General features: G+C 34.2%; 4 non-coding genes across 4 annotated transcripts; all 4 read left to right on the top strand.

The window, feature by feature from the left end:
• The first annotated feature begins 820 nt into the window (after window positions 1-820).
• TRNAR-CCU (transfer RNA arginine (anticodon CCU)) lies at window positions 821-893 on the top strand. The gene has a single exon. It is a non-coding gene; the product is annotated as a tRNA-Arg (tRNA).
• An 818-nt stretch (window positions 894-1,711) lies between these two features.
• TRNAR-CCU (transfer RNA arginine (anticodon CCU)) lies at window positions 1,712-1,784 on the top strand. Its single transcript has one exon. It is a non-coding gene; the product is annotated as a tRNA-Arg (tRNA).
• A 4,589-nt stretch (window positions 1,785-6,373) lies between these two features.
• TRNAR-CCU (transfer RNA arginine (anticodon CCU)) lies at window positions 6,374-6,446 on the top strand. The gene has a single exon. It is a non-coding gene; the product is annotated as a tRNA-Arg (tRNA).
• Window positions 6,447-11,042: 4,596 nt separating this feature from the next.
• On the top strand, window positions 11,043-11,115 carry TRNAR-CCU (transfer RNA arginine (anticodon CCU)). The gene has a single exon. It is a non-coding gene; the product is annotated as a tRNA-Arg (tRNA).
• The last annotated feature ends 2,565 nt before the right edge of the window (window positions 11,116-13,680 follow it).

Raw genomic sequence — 13,680 nt, 5'->3', positions numbered from 1 at the left:
ATTGCAAAAACATGACCACAGAAGCTAAAAATGACATTTATTATAACATAGTTGTGGGTTTTTTTTTACTTTTCTATAACTGTGGACAGCTTATTCAGTGCCGTCTGGCATGCATGATCCTTTGTTGCTCATCATTCATCACCAAAAATGATTTTCTTTTTAAATTCTTATGACTGTACTGATTGTATTGAATAAAATCCACATCTAGCATAACTTTTTTATGCTGCAAAGTGCTCCAGTGGTGCAATTGGACAGCGTTTGGTACTTATAAGACAGTATCTGTTGAGCAATGTCAAGGTTGTGAATTCAAGTCTCACCTGAAACAGTTTTGTTTACAGTTTTTTTCCTTTTTCTTATGTCATTAGTCATTGATTATAATCTTCTACCTAAATATTTAATATGATATTACAAAGGATGGAAGAAAGAAAGAAAGAAAGAAAGAAAGAAAGAAAGAAAGAAAGAAAGAAAGAAAGAAAGAAAGAAAGAAAGAAAGAAAGAAAGAAAGAGAAAAAACACAAACATGATTGTGAATTTAAGTTGTCAGCACACATCTGCTTTGGTTCAAATGCACTGCATATCTTCCTTCAGTCAGCCAACAAAACAACAATGGAAAAGATTAACATACTGTAGGTAAAGCAGTTGCATCAAATTGATTTTTTGCAATATAGCATGATAATCCATACTGGCAGCTCTGGATAGTACCAGCACATTTCATGCTGGACTTGGTAATGCAAAGAACACAGTAAACAGCATCACTTTTTCTCAAAAATAAATAATTGACTATTAAAAACCTATCAGTCTTGAATTAGAAAGTCAGTAAGCCCCAGTGGCCTAATGGATAAGGCACTGGCCTCCTAAGCTAGGGTTTGTGGGTTCAAGTCCCATCTGGGGTAGAACTCATTAAAGCAGTTGTGTCGTCACTAGAGTTGATATTTTATCCTTGCTTCAACTGTACAACAGTCTTGTAGTGTTTAGATTGCAAAAACATGACCACAGAAGCTAAAAATGACATTTATTATAACATTGTTGTGGTTTTTTTTTTTTACTTTTCTATCACTGTGGAAAGCTTATTCAAGTGCCATCTGGCATGCATGATCCTTTGTTGCTCATCATTCATCACCAAAAATGATTTTCTTTTTAAATTCTTATGACTGTACTGATTGTATTGAATAAAATGTACATCTAGCATAACTGTTTTATGCTGCAAAGTGCTCCAGTGGTGCAATTGGACAGCGTGTGGTACTTATAAGACAGTATCTGTTGAGCAATATCAAGGTTGTGAATTCAAGCCTCACCTGGAGCAGTTTTGTTTACAGTTTTTTTCCTTTTTCTTATGTCATTAGTCATTGATTATAATCTTCTACCTTAATATTTAATATGATATTACAAAGGATGGAAGAAAGAAAGAAAGAAAGAAAGAAAGAAAGAAAGAAAGAAAGAAAGAAAGAAAGAAAGAAAGAAAGAAAGAAAGAAAGAAAGAAAAAACACAAAATAACAATGGAAAAGATTAACATACTGTAGGTAAAGCAGTTGCATCAAATTTATTTTTTGCAATAGAGCATGATAATCCATACTGGCAGCTCTGGATAGTACCAGTACATTTCATGCTGGACTTGGTAATGCAAAGAACACAGTAAACAGCTTCACTTTTTCTCAAAAATAAATAATTGACTATTAAAAACCTATCAGTCTTGAAGGAGAAAGTCAGTAAGCCCCAGTGGCCTAATGGGTAAGGCACTGGCCTCCTAAGCCAGGGATTGTGGGTTCAAGTCCCATCTGGGGTGGAACTCATTAAAGCAGCTGTGTCGTCACTAGAGTTGATATTTTATCCTTGCTTCAACTGTACAACAGTGTTTAGATTGCAAAAACATGACCACAGAAGCTAAAAATGACATTTATTATAACATTGTTGTGGTTTTTTTTTTTTACTTTTCTATCACTGTGGAAAGCTTATTCAAGTGCCATCTGGCATGCATGATCCTTTGTTGCTCATCATTCATCACCAAAAATGATTTTCTTTTTAAATTCTTATGACTGTACTGATTGTATTGAATAAAATGTACATCTAGCATAACTGTTTTATGCTGCAAAGTGCTCCAGTGGTGCAATTGGACAGCGTGTGGTACTTATAAGACAGTATCTGTTGAGCAATATCAAGGTTGTGAATTCACGCCTCACCTGGAGCAGTTTTGTTTACAGTTTTTTTCCTTTTTCTTATGTCATTAGTCATTGATTATAATCTTCTACCTTAATATTTAATATGATATTACAAAGGATGGAAGAAAGAAAGAAAGAAAGAAAGAAAGAAAGAAAGAAAGAAAGAAAGAAAGAAAGAAAAAACACAAAATAACAATGGAAAAGATTAACATACTGTAGGTAAAGCAGTTGCATCAAATTTATTTTTTGCAATAGAGCATGATAATCCATACTGGCAGCTCTGGATAGTACCAGTACATTTCATGCTGGACTTGGTAATGCAAAGAACACAGTAAACAGCTTCACTTTTTCTCAAAAATAAATAATTTACTATTAAAAACCTATCAGTCTTGATGAAGAGAATCAGTAAGCCCCAATGGCCTAATGGATAAGGCACTGACCTCTTAAGCCAGGGTTTGTAGGTTCAAGTCCCATCTGTGTTGGAACTCATTAAAGCAGCTGTGTCGTCACTAGAGTTGATATTTTATCCTTGCTTCAACTGTACAACAGTCTTGTAGTGTTTAGATTGCAAAAACATGACCACAGAAGCTAAAAATGACATTTATTATAACATTGTTGTGGTTTTTTTTTTACTTTTCTATCACTGTGGAAAGCTTATTCAAGTGCCATCTGGCATGCATGATCCTTTGTTGCTCATCATTCATCACCAAAAATGATTTTCTTTTTAAATTCTTATGACTGTACTAATTGTTTTGAATAAAATCCACATCTAGCATAACTGTTTTATGCTGCAAAGTGCTCCAGTGATGTAACTGGACAGTGCGTGGTACTTATAAGACAGTATCTGTTGAGCAATGTCAAGGTTGTGAATTTAAGTCTCACCTGAAGCATGTTTGTTTACAGTTTTTTCCTTTTTCTTATGTCATTAGTCATTGATTATAATCTTCTACCTTAATATTTAATATGATATTACAAAGGATGAAAGAAAGAAAGAAAGAAAGAAAGAAAGAAAGAAAGAAAGAAAGAAAGAAAGAAAGAAAGAAAGAAAGAAAGAAAGAAAAAACACAAACATGATTGTGAATTTAAGTTGTCAGCACACATCTGCTTTGGTTCAAATGCACTGCATATCTTCCTTCAGTCAGCCAACAAAACAACAATGGAAAAGATTAACATACTGTAGGTAAAGCAGTTGCATCAAATTGATTTTTTGCAATAGAGCATGATAATCCATACTGGCAGCTATGGATAGTACCAGCACATTTCATGCTGGACTTGGTAATGCAAAGAACACAGTAAACAGCTTCACTTTTTCTCAAAAATAAATAATTGACTATTAAAAACCTATCAGTCTTGAAGGAGAAAGTCAGTAAGCCCCAGTGGCCTAATGGATAAGGCATTGGCTTCCTAAGCCAGGGATTGTGGGTTCAAGTCCCATCTGGGTTGGAACTCATTAAAGCAGCTGTTTCGTCACTAGAGTTGATATTTTATCCTTGCTTCAACTTTACAACAGTCTTGTAGTGTTTAGATTGCAAAAACATGACCACAGAAGCTAAAAATGACATTTATTATAACATTGTTGTGGTTTTTTTTTTTACTTTTCTATCACTGTGGAAAGCTTATTCAAGTGCCATCTGGCATGCATAATCCTTTGTTGCTCATCATTCATCACCAAAAATGATTTTCTTTTTAAATTCTTATGACTGTACTGATTGTATTGAATAAAATCCACATCTAGCATAACTGTTTTATGCTGCAAAGTGCTCCAGTGGTGCAATTGGACAGTGTATGGTACTTATAAGACAGTATCTGTTGAGCAATGTCAAGGTTGTGAATTCAAGTCTCACCTGAAGCATGTTTGTTTACAGTTTTTTTCTTTTTCTTATGTCATTAGTCATTGATTATAATCTTCTACCTTAATATGTAATATGATATTACATAGGATGGAAGAAAGAAAGAAAGAAAGAAAGAAAGAAAGAAAGAAAGAAAGAAAGAAAGAAAGAAAGAAAGAAAGAAAGAAAGAAAGAAAGAAAGAAAGAAAGAAAAAACACAAATATGATTGTGAATTTAAGTTGTCAGCACACATCTGCTTTGGTTCAAATGCACTGCATATCTTCCTTCAGTCAGCCAACAAAACAGCAATTGAAAAGATTAACACACTGTTGGTAAAACAGTTGCATAAAATAGATTTTTTGCAATATAGCATGATAATCCATACTGACAGCTCTGGATAGTACCAGCACATTTCTTGCTGGACTTGGTAATGCAAAGAACACAGTAAACAGCTTCACTTTTTCTCAAAAATAAATAATTGACTATTAAAAACCTATCAGTCTTGAATGAGAAAGTCAGTAAGCACCAGTGGCCTAATGGATAAGGCACTGGTCTCCTAAAACAGGGATTGTGGGTTCAAGTCCTTTCTGGGGTGGAACTCATTAAAGCAGCTGTGTCGTCACTAGAGTTGATATTTTATCCTTGCTTCAACTGTACAACAGTCTTGTAGTGTTTAGATTGCAAAAACATGACCACAGAAGCTAAAAATGACATTTATTATAACATTGTTGTAGGGATTTTTTTTTACTTTTCTATCACTGTGGAAAGCTTATTCAAGTGCCATCTGGCATGCATGACCCTTTGTTGCTCATCATTCAACACCAAAAATGATTTTCTTTTTAAATTCTTATGACTGTACTGATTGTATTTAATAAAATCCACATCTAGCATAACTGTTTTATGCTGCAAAGTGCTCCAGTGGTGCAATTGGTCAGAGCGTGGTACTTATAAGACAGTATCTGTTGAGCAATATCAAGGTTGTGAATTCAAGCCTCACCTGGAGCAGTTTTGTTTACAGTTTTTTTTTCTTTTTCTTATGTCATTAGTCATTGATTATAATCTTCTACCTTAATATTTAATATGATATTAGAAAGAAAGAAAGAAAGAAAAAACACAAACATGATTGTGAATTTAAGTTGTCAGCACACATCTGCTTTGGTTCAAATGCACTGCATATCTTCCTTCAGTCAGCCAACAAAACAACAATGGAAAAGATTAACATACTGTAGGTAAAGCAGTTGCATCAAATTGATTTTTTGCAATATAGCATGATAATCCATACTGGCAGCTCTGGATAGTACCAGCACATTTCATGCTGGACTTGGTAATGCAAAGAACACAGTAAACAGCATCACTTTTTCTCAAAAATAAATAATTGACTATTAAAAACCTATCAGTCTTGAATGAACAAGTCAGTAAGCCCCAGTGGCCTAATGGATAAGGCACTGGCCTCCTAAGCTAGGGATTGTGGATTCAAGTCCCATCTGGGGTGGAACTCATTAAAGCAGTTGTGTCGTCACTAGAGTTGATATTTTATCCTTGCTTCAACTGTACAACAGTCTTGTAGTGTTTAGATTGCAAAAACATGACCACAGAAGCTAAAAATGACATTTATTATAACATTGTTGTGGGTTTTTTTTTACTTTTCTATCACTGTGGACAGCTTATTCAGTGCCGTCTGGCATGCATGATCCTTTGTTGCTCATCATTCATCACCAAAAATGATTTTCTTTTTAAATTCTTATGACTGTACTGATTGTATTGAATAAAATCCACATCTAGCATAACTTTTTTATGCTGCAAAGTGCTCCAGTGGTGCAATTGGACAGCGTTTGGTACTTATAAGACAGTATCTGTTGAGCAATGTCAAGGTTGTGAATTCAAGTCTCACCTGAAACAGTTTTGTTTACAGTTTTTTTCCTTTTTCTTATGTCATTAGTCATTGATTATAATCTTCTACCTAAATATTTAATATGATATTACAAAGGATGGAAGAAAGAAAGAAAGAAAGAAAGAAAGAAAGAAAGAAAGAAAGAAAGAAAGAAAGAAAGAAAGAAAGAAAGAAAGAAAGAGAAAAAACACAAACATGATTGTGAATTTAAGTTGTCAGCACACATCTGCTTTGGTTCAAATGCACTGCATATCTTCCTTCAGTCAGCCAACAAAACAACAATGGAAAAGATTAACATACTGTAGGTAAAGCAGTTGCATCAAATTGATTTTTTGCAATATAGCATGATAATCCATACTGGCAGCTCTGGATAGTACCAGCACATTTCATGCTGGACTTGGTAATGCAAAGAACACAGTAAACAGCATCACTTTTTCTCAAAAATAAATAATTGACTATTAAAAACCTATCAGGCTTGAATTAGAAAGTCAGTAAGCCCCAGTGGCCTAATGGATAAGGCACTGGCCTCCTAAGCTAGGGTTTGTGGGTTCAAGTCCCATCTGGGGTAGAACTCATTAAAGCAGTTGTGTCGTCACTAGAGTTGATATTTTATCCTTGCTTCAACTGTACAACAGTCTTGTAGTGTTTAGATTGCAAAAACATGACCACAGAAGCTAAAAATGACATTTATTATAACATTGTTGTGGTTTTTTTTTTTTACTTTTCTATCACTGTGGAAAGCTTATTCAAGTGCCATCTGGCATGCATGATCCTTTGTTGCTCATCATTCATCACCAAAAATGATTTTCTTTTTAAATTCTTATGACTGTACTGATTGTATTGAATAAAATGTACATCTAGCATAACTGTTTTATGCTGCAAAGTGCTCCAGTGGTGCAATTGGACAGCGTGTGGTACTTATAAGACAGTATCTGTTGAGCAATATCAAGGTTGTGAATTCAAGCCTCACCTGGAGCAGTTTTGTTTACAGTTTTTTTCCTTTTTCTTATGTCATTAGTCATTGATTATAATCTTCTACCTTAATATTTAATATGATATTACAAAGGATGGAAGAAAGAAAGAAAGAAAGAAAGAAAGAAAGAAAGAAAGAAAGAAAGAAAGAAAGAAAGAAAGAAAGAAAGAAAAAACACAAAATAACAATGGAAAAGATTAACATACTGTAGGTAAAGCAGTTGCATCAAATTTATTTTTTGCAATAGAGCATGATAATCCATACTGGCAGCTCTGGATAGTACCAGTACATTTCATGCTGGACTTGGTAATGCAAATAACACAGTAAACAGCTTCACTTTTTCTCAAAAATAAATAATTGACTATTAAAAACCTATCAGTCTTGATGAAGAGAATCAGTAAGCCCCAATGGCCTAATGGATAAGGCACTGACCTCTTAAGCCAGGGTTTGTAGGTTCAAGTCCCATCTGTGTTGGAACTCATTAAAGCAGCTGTGTCGTCACTAGAGTTGATATTTTATCCTTGCTTCAACTGTACAACAGTCTTGTAGTGTTTAGATTGCAAAAACATGACCACAGAAGCTAAAAATGACATTTATTATAACATTGTTGTGGTTTTTTTTTTACTTTTCTATCACTGTGGAAAGCTTATTCAAGTGCCATCTGGCATGCATGATCCTTTGTTGCTCATCATTCATCACCAAAAATGATTTTCTTTTTAAATTCTTATGACTGTACTAATTGTTTTGAATAAAATCCACATCTAGCATAACTGTTTTATGCTGCAAAGTGCTCCAGTGATGCAACTGGACAGTGCGTGGTACTTATAAGACAGTATCTGTTGAGCAATGTCAAGGTTGTGAATTTAAGTCTCACCTGAAGCATGTTTGTTTACAGTTTTTTCCTTTTTCTTATGTCATTAGTCATTGATTATAATCTTCTACCTTAATATTTAATATGATATTACAAAGGATGAAAGAAAGAAAGAAAGAAAGAAAGAAAGAAAGAAAGAAAGAAAGAAAGAAAGAAAGAAAGAAAAAACACAAACATGATTGTGAATTTAAGTTGTCAGCACACATCTGCTTTGGTTCAAATGCACTGCATATCTTCCTTCAGTCAGCCAACAAAACAACAATGGAAAAGATTAACATACTGTAGGTAAAGCAGTTGCATCAAATTGATTTTTTGCAATAGAGCATGATAATCCATACTGGCAGCTATGGATAGTACCAGCACATTTCATGCTGGACTTGGTAATGCAAAGAACACAGTAAACAGCTTCACTTTTTCTCAAAAATAAATAATTGACTATTAAAAACCTATCAGTCTTGAAGGAGAAAGTCAGTAAGCCCCAGTGGCCTAATGGATAAGGCACTGGCTTCCTAAGCCAGGGATTGTAGGTTCAAGTCCCATCTGGGTTGGAACTCATTAAAGCAGCTGTTTCGTCACTAGAGTTGATATTTTATCCTTGCTTCAACTTTACAACAGTCTTGTAGTGTTTAGATTGCAAAAACATGACCACAGAAGCTAAAAATGACATTTATTATAACATTGTTGTGTTTTTTTTTTTTACTTTTCTATCACTGTGGAAAGCTTATTCAAGTGCCATCTGGCATGCATGATCCTTTGTTGCTCATCATTCATCACCAAAAATGATTTTCTTTTTAAATTCTTATGACTGTACTGATTGTATTGAATAAAATCCACATCTAGCATAACTGTTTTATGCTGCAAAGTGCTCCAGTGGTGCAATTGGACAGTGTATGGTACTTATAAGACAGTATCTGTTGAGCAATGTCAAGGTTGTGAATTCAAGTCTCACCTGAAGCATGTTTGTTTACAGTTTTTTTCTTTTTCTTATGTCATTAGTCATTGATTATAATCTTCTACCTTAATATTTAATATGATATTACATAGGATGGAAGAAAGAAAGAAAGAAAGAAAGAAAGAAAGAAAGAAAGAAAGAAAGAAAGAAAGAAAGAAAGAAAGAAAGAAAGAAAGAAAGAAAGAAAGAAAAAACACAAATATGATTGTGAATTTAAGTTGTCAGCACACATCTGCTTTGGTTCAAATGCACTGCATATCTTCCTTCAGTCAGCCAACAAAACAGCAATTGAAAAGATTAACACACTGTTGGTAAAACAGTTGCATAAAATAGATTTTTTGCAATATAGCATGATAATCCATACTGACAGCTCTGGATAGTACCAGCACATTTCTTGCTGGACTTGGTAATGCAAAGAACACAGTAAACAGCTTCACTTTTTCTCAAAAATAAATAATTGACTATTAAAAACCTATCAGTCTTGAATGAGAAAGTCAGTAAGCACCAGTGGCCTAATGGATAAGGCACTGGTCTCCTAAAACAGGGATTGTGGGTTCAAGTCCTTTCTGGGGTGGAACTCATTAAAGCAGCTGTGTCGTCACTAGAGTTGATATTTTATCCTTGCTTCAACTGTACAACAGTCTTGTAGTGTTTAGATTGCAAAAACATGACCACAGAAGCTAAAAATGACATTTATTATAACATTGTTGTAGGGATTTTTTTTTACTTTTCTATCACTGTGGAAAGCTTATTCAAGTGCCATCTGGCATGCATGACCCTTTGTTGCTCATCATTCAACACCAAAAATGATTTTCTTTTTAAATTCTTATGACTGTACTGATTGTATTTAATAAAATCCACATCTAGCATAACTGTTTTATGCTGCAAAGTGCTCCAGTGGTGCAATTGGTCAGAGCGTGGTACTTATAAGACAGTATCTGTTGAGCAATATCAAGGTTGTGAATTCAAGCCTCACCTGGAGCAGTTTTGTTTACAGTTTTTTTTTCCTTTTTCTTATGTCATTAGTCATTGATTATAATCTTCTACCTTAATATTTAATATGATATTAGAAAGAAAGAAAGAAAGAAAGAAAGAAAAAACACAAACATGATTGTGAATTTAAGTTGTCAGCACACATCTGCTTTGGTTCAAATGCACTGCATATCTTCCTTCAGTCAGCCAACAAAACAACAATGGAAAAGATTAACATACTGTAGGTAAAGCAGTTGCATCAAATTGATTTTTTGCAATATAGCATGATAATCCATACTGGCAGCTCTGGATAGTACCAGCACATTTCATGCTGGACTTGGTAATGCAAAGAACACAGTAAACAGCATCACTTTTTCTCAAAAATAAATAATTGACTATTAAAAACCTATCAGTCTTGAATGAACAAGTCAGTAAGCCCCAGTGGCCTAATGGATAAGGCACTGGCCTCCTAAGCTAGGGATTGTGGATTCAAGTCCCATCTGGGGTGGAACTCATTAAAGCAGTTGTGTCGTCACTAGAGTTGATATTTTATCCTTGCTTGAACTGTACAACAGTCTTGTAGTGTTTAGATTGCAAAAACATGACCACAGAAGCTAAAAATGACATTTATTATAACATTGTTGTGGGTTTTTTTTTACTTTTCTATCACTGTGGACAGCTTATTCAGTGCCATCTGGCATGCATGATCCTTTGTTGCTCATCATTCATCACCAAAAATGATTTTCTTTTTAAATTCTTATGACTGTACTGATTGTATTGAATAAAATCCACATCTAGCATAACTTTTTTATGCTGCAAAGTGCTCCAGTGGTGCAATTGGTCAGAGCGTGGTACTTATAAGACAGTATATGTTGAGCAATATCAAGGTTGTGAATTCAAGCCTCACCTGGAGCAGTTTTGTTTACAGTTTTTTTCCTTTTTCTTATGTCATTAGTCATTGATTATAATCTTCTACCTTAATATTTAATATGATATTACAAAGGATGGAAGAAAGAAAGAAAGAAAGAAAGAAAGAAAGAAAGAAAGAAAGAAAGAAAGAAAGAAAGAAAGAAAGAAAGAAAGAAAAAACACAAACATGATTGTGAATTTAAGTTGTCAGCACACATCAGCTTTGGTTCAAATGCACTGCATATCTTCCTTCAGTCAGCCAACAAAACAACAATGGAAAAGATTAACATACTGTAGGTAAAGCAGTTGCATCAAATTGATTTTTTGCAATAGAGCATGATAATCCATACTGGCAGCTCTGGATAGTACCAGCACATTTCATGCTGGACTTGGTAATGCAAAGAACACAGTAAACAGCTTCACTTTTTCTCAAAAATAAATAATTGACTATTAAAAACCTATCAGTCTTGAAGGTGAAGGTCAGTAAGTCCCAGTGGCCTAATGGATAAGGCACTGGCCTCCTAAGCCAGGGATTGTGGGTTCAAGTCCCATCTGGGGTGGAACTCATTAAAGCAGCTGTGTCGTCACTAGAGTTGATATTTTATCCTTGCTTCAACTGTACAACAGTCTTGTAGTGTTTAGATTGCAAAAACATGACCACAGAAGCTAAAAATGACATTTATTATAACATTGTTGTGGTTTTTTTTTTTTACGTTTCTATCACTGTGGAAAGCTTATTCAAGTGCCATCTGGCATGCATGATCCTTTGTTGCTCATCATTCATCACCAAAAATGATTTTCTTTTTAAATTCTTATGACTGTACTGATTGTATTGAATAAAATCCACATCTAGCATAACTGTTTCATGCTGCAAAGTGCTCCAGTGGTGCAATTGGACAGCGCGTGGTACTTATAAGACAGTATCTGTTGAGCAATATCAAGGTTGTGAATTCAAGCCTCACCTGGAGCAGTTTTGTTTACAGTTTTTTTTCCTTTTTCTTATGTCATTAGTCATTGATTATAATCTTCTACCTTAATATTTAATATGATATTACAAAGGATGGAAGAAAGAAAGAATGAAAAAAAGAAAGAAAGAAAGAAAGAAAGAAAGAAAGAAAGAAAGAAAGAAAGAAAAAACACAAACATGATTGTGAATTTAAGTTGTCAGCACACATCTGCTTTGGTTCAAATGCACTGCATATCTTCCTTCAGTCAGCCAACAAAACAACAATGGAAAAGATTAACATACTGTAGGTAAAGCAGTTGCATCAAATTTATTTTTTGCAATAGAGCATGATAATCCATACTGGCAGCTCTGGATAGTACCAGCACATTTCATGCTGGACTTGGTAATGCAAAGAACACAGTAAACAGCTTTACTTTTTCTCAAAAATAAATAATTGACTATTAAAAACCTATCAGTCTTGAATGAGAAAGTCAGTAATCCCCAGTGGCCTAATGGATAAAGCACTGGCCTCTTAAGTCAGGGATTGTAGGTTCAAGTCCCATCTGGTGTGGAACTCATTAAAGCAGCTGTGTCGTCACTAGAGTTGATATTTTATCCTTGCTTCAACTGTACAACAGTCTTGTAGTGTTTAGATTGCAAAAACATGACCAGAGAAGCTAAAAATGACATTTATTATAACATTGTTGTGGTTTTTTTTTTACTTTTCTATCACTGTGGAAAGCTTATTCAAGTGCCATATGGCATGCATGATCCTTTGTTGCTCATCATTCATCACCAAATATTATTTTCTTTTTAAATTCTTATGACTGTACTGATTGTATTGAATAAAATCCACATCTAGCATAACTGTTTTATGCTGCAAAGTGCTCCAGTGGTGCAATTGGACAGTGCGTGGTACTTATAAGACAGTATTTGTTGAGCAATATCAAGGTTGTGAATTCAAGCCTCACCTGGAGCAGTTTTGTTTACAGTTTTTTTCCATTTTCTTATGTCATTAGTCATTGATTATAATCTTCTACCTTAATATTTAATATGATATTACAAAGGATGGAAGAAAGAAAGAAAGAAAGAAAGAAAGAAAGAAAGAAAGAAAGAAAGAAAGAAAGAAAGAAAGAAAGAAAGAAAGAAAGAAAGAAAGAAAGAAAAAACACAAACATGATTGTGAATTTAAGTTGTCAGCACACATCTGCTTTGGTTCAAATGCACTGCATATCTTCCTTCAGTCAGCCAACAAAACAACAATGGAAAAGATTAACATACTGTAGGTAAAGCAGTTGCATCAAATTGATTTTTTGCAATAGAGCATGATAATCCATACTGGCAGCTCTGGATAGTACCAGCACATTTCATGCTGGACTTGGTAATGCAAAGAACACAGTAAACAGCTTCACTTTTTCTCAAAAATAAATAATTGACTATTAAAAACCTATCAGTCTTGAAGGTGAAGGTCAGTAAGCCCCAGTGGCCTAATGGATAAGGCACTGGCCTCCTAAACCAGGGATTGTGGGTTCAAGTCCCATCTGGGTTGGAACTCATTAAAGCAGCTGTGTCGTCACTAGAGTTGATATTTTATCCTTGCTTCAACTGTACAACAGTCTTGTAGTGTTTAGATTGCAAAAACATGACCACAGAAGCTAAAAATGACATTTATTATAACATTGTTGTGGTTTTTTTTTTTTACTTTTCTATCACTGTGGAAAGCTTATTCAAGTGCCATCTGGCATGCATGATCCTTTGTTGCTCATCATTCATCACCAAAAATGATTTTCTTTTTAAATTCTTATGACTGTACTGATTGTATTGAATAAAATCCACATCTAGCATAACTGTTTTATGCTGCAAAGTGCTCCAGTGGTGCAATTGGACAGCGCGTGGTACTTATAAGACAGTATCTGTTGAGCAATATCAAGGTTGTGAATTCAAGCCTCACCTGGAGCAGTTTTGTTTACAGTTTTTTTTCCTTTTTCTTATGTCATTAGTCATTGATTATAATCTTCTACCTTAATATTTAATATGATATTACAAAGGATGGAAGAAAGAAAGAAAGAAAGAAAGAAAGAAAGAAAGAAAGAAAGAAAGAAAGAAAGAAAGAAAGAAAGAAAAAACACAAAATAACAATGGAAAAGATTAACATACTGTAGGTAAAGCAGTTGCATCA

The sequence above is a fragment of the Pseudophryne corroboree genome, unplaced genomic scaffold, assembly GCF_028390025.1.
Source record: "Pseudophryne corroboree isolate aPseCor3 unplaced genomic scaffold, aPseCor3.hap2 scaffold_129, whole genome shotgun sequence".
Taxonomy (NCBI): Eukaryota; Metazoa; Chordata; class Amphibia; order Anura; family Myobatrachidae; genus Pseudophryne; species Pseudophryne corroboree.
The sequence above is the reverse complement of the archived record's forward strand: the minus strand, read 5'-3'. Positions and strand labels throughout refer to the sequence as shown.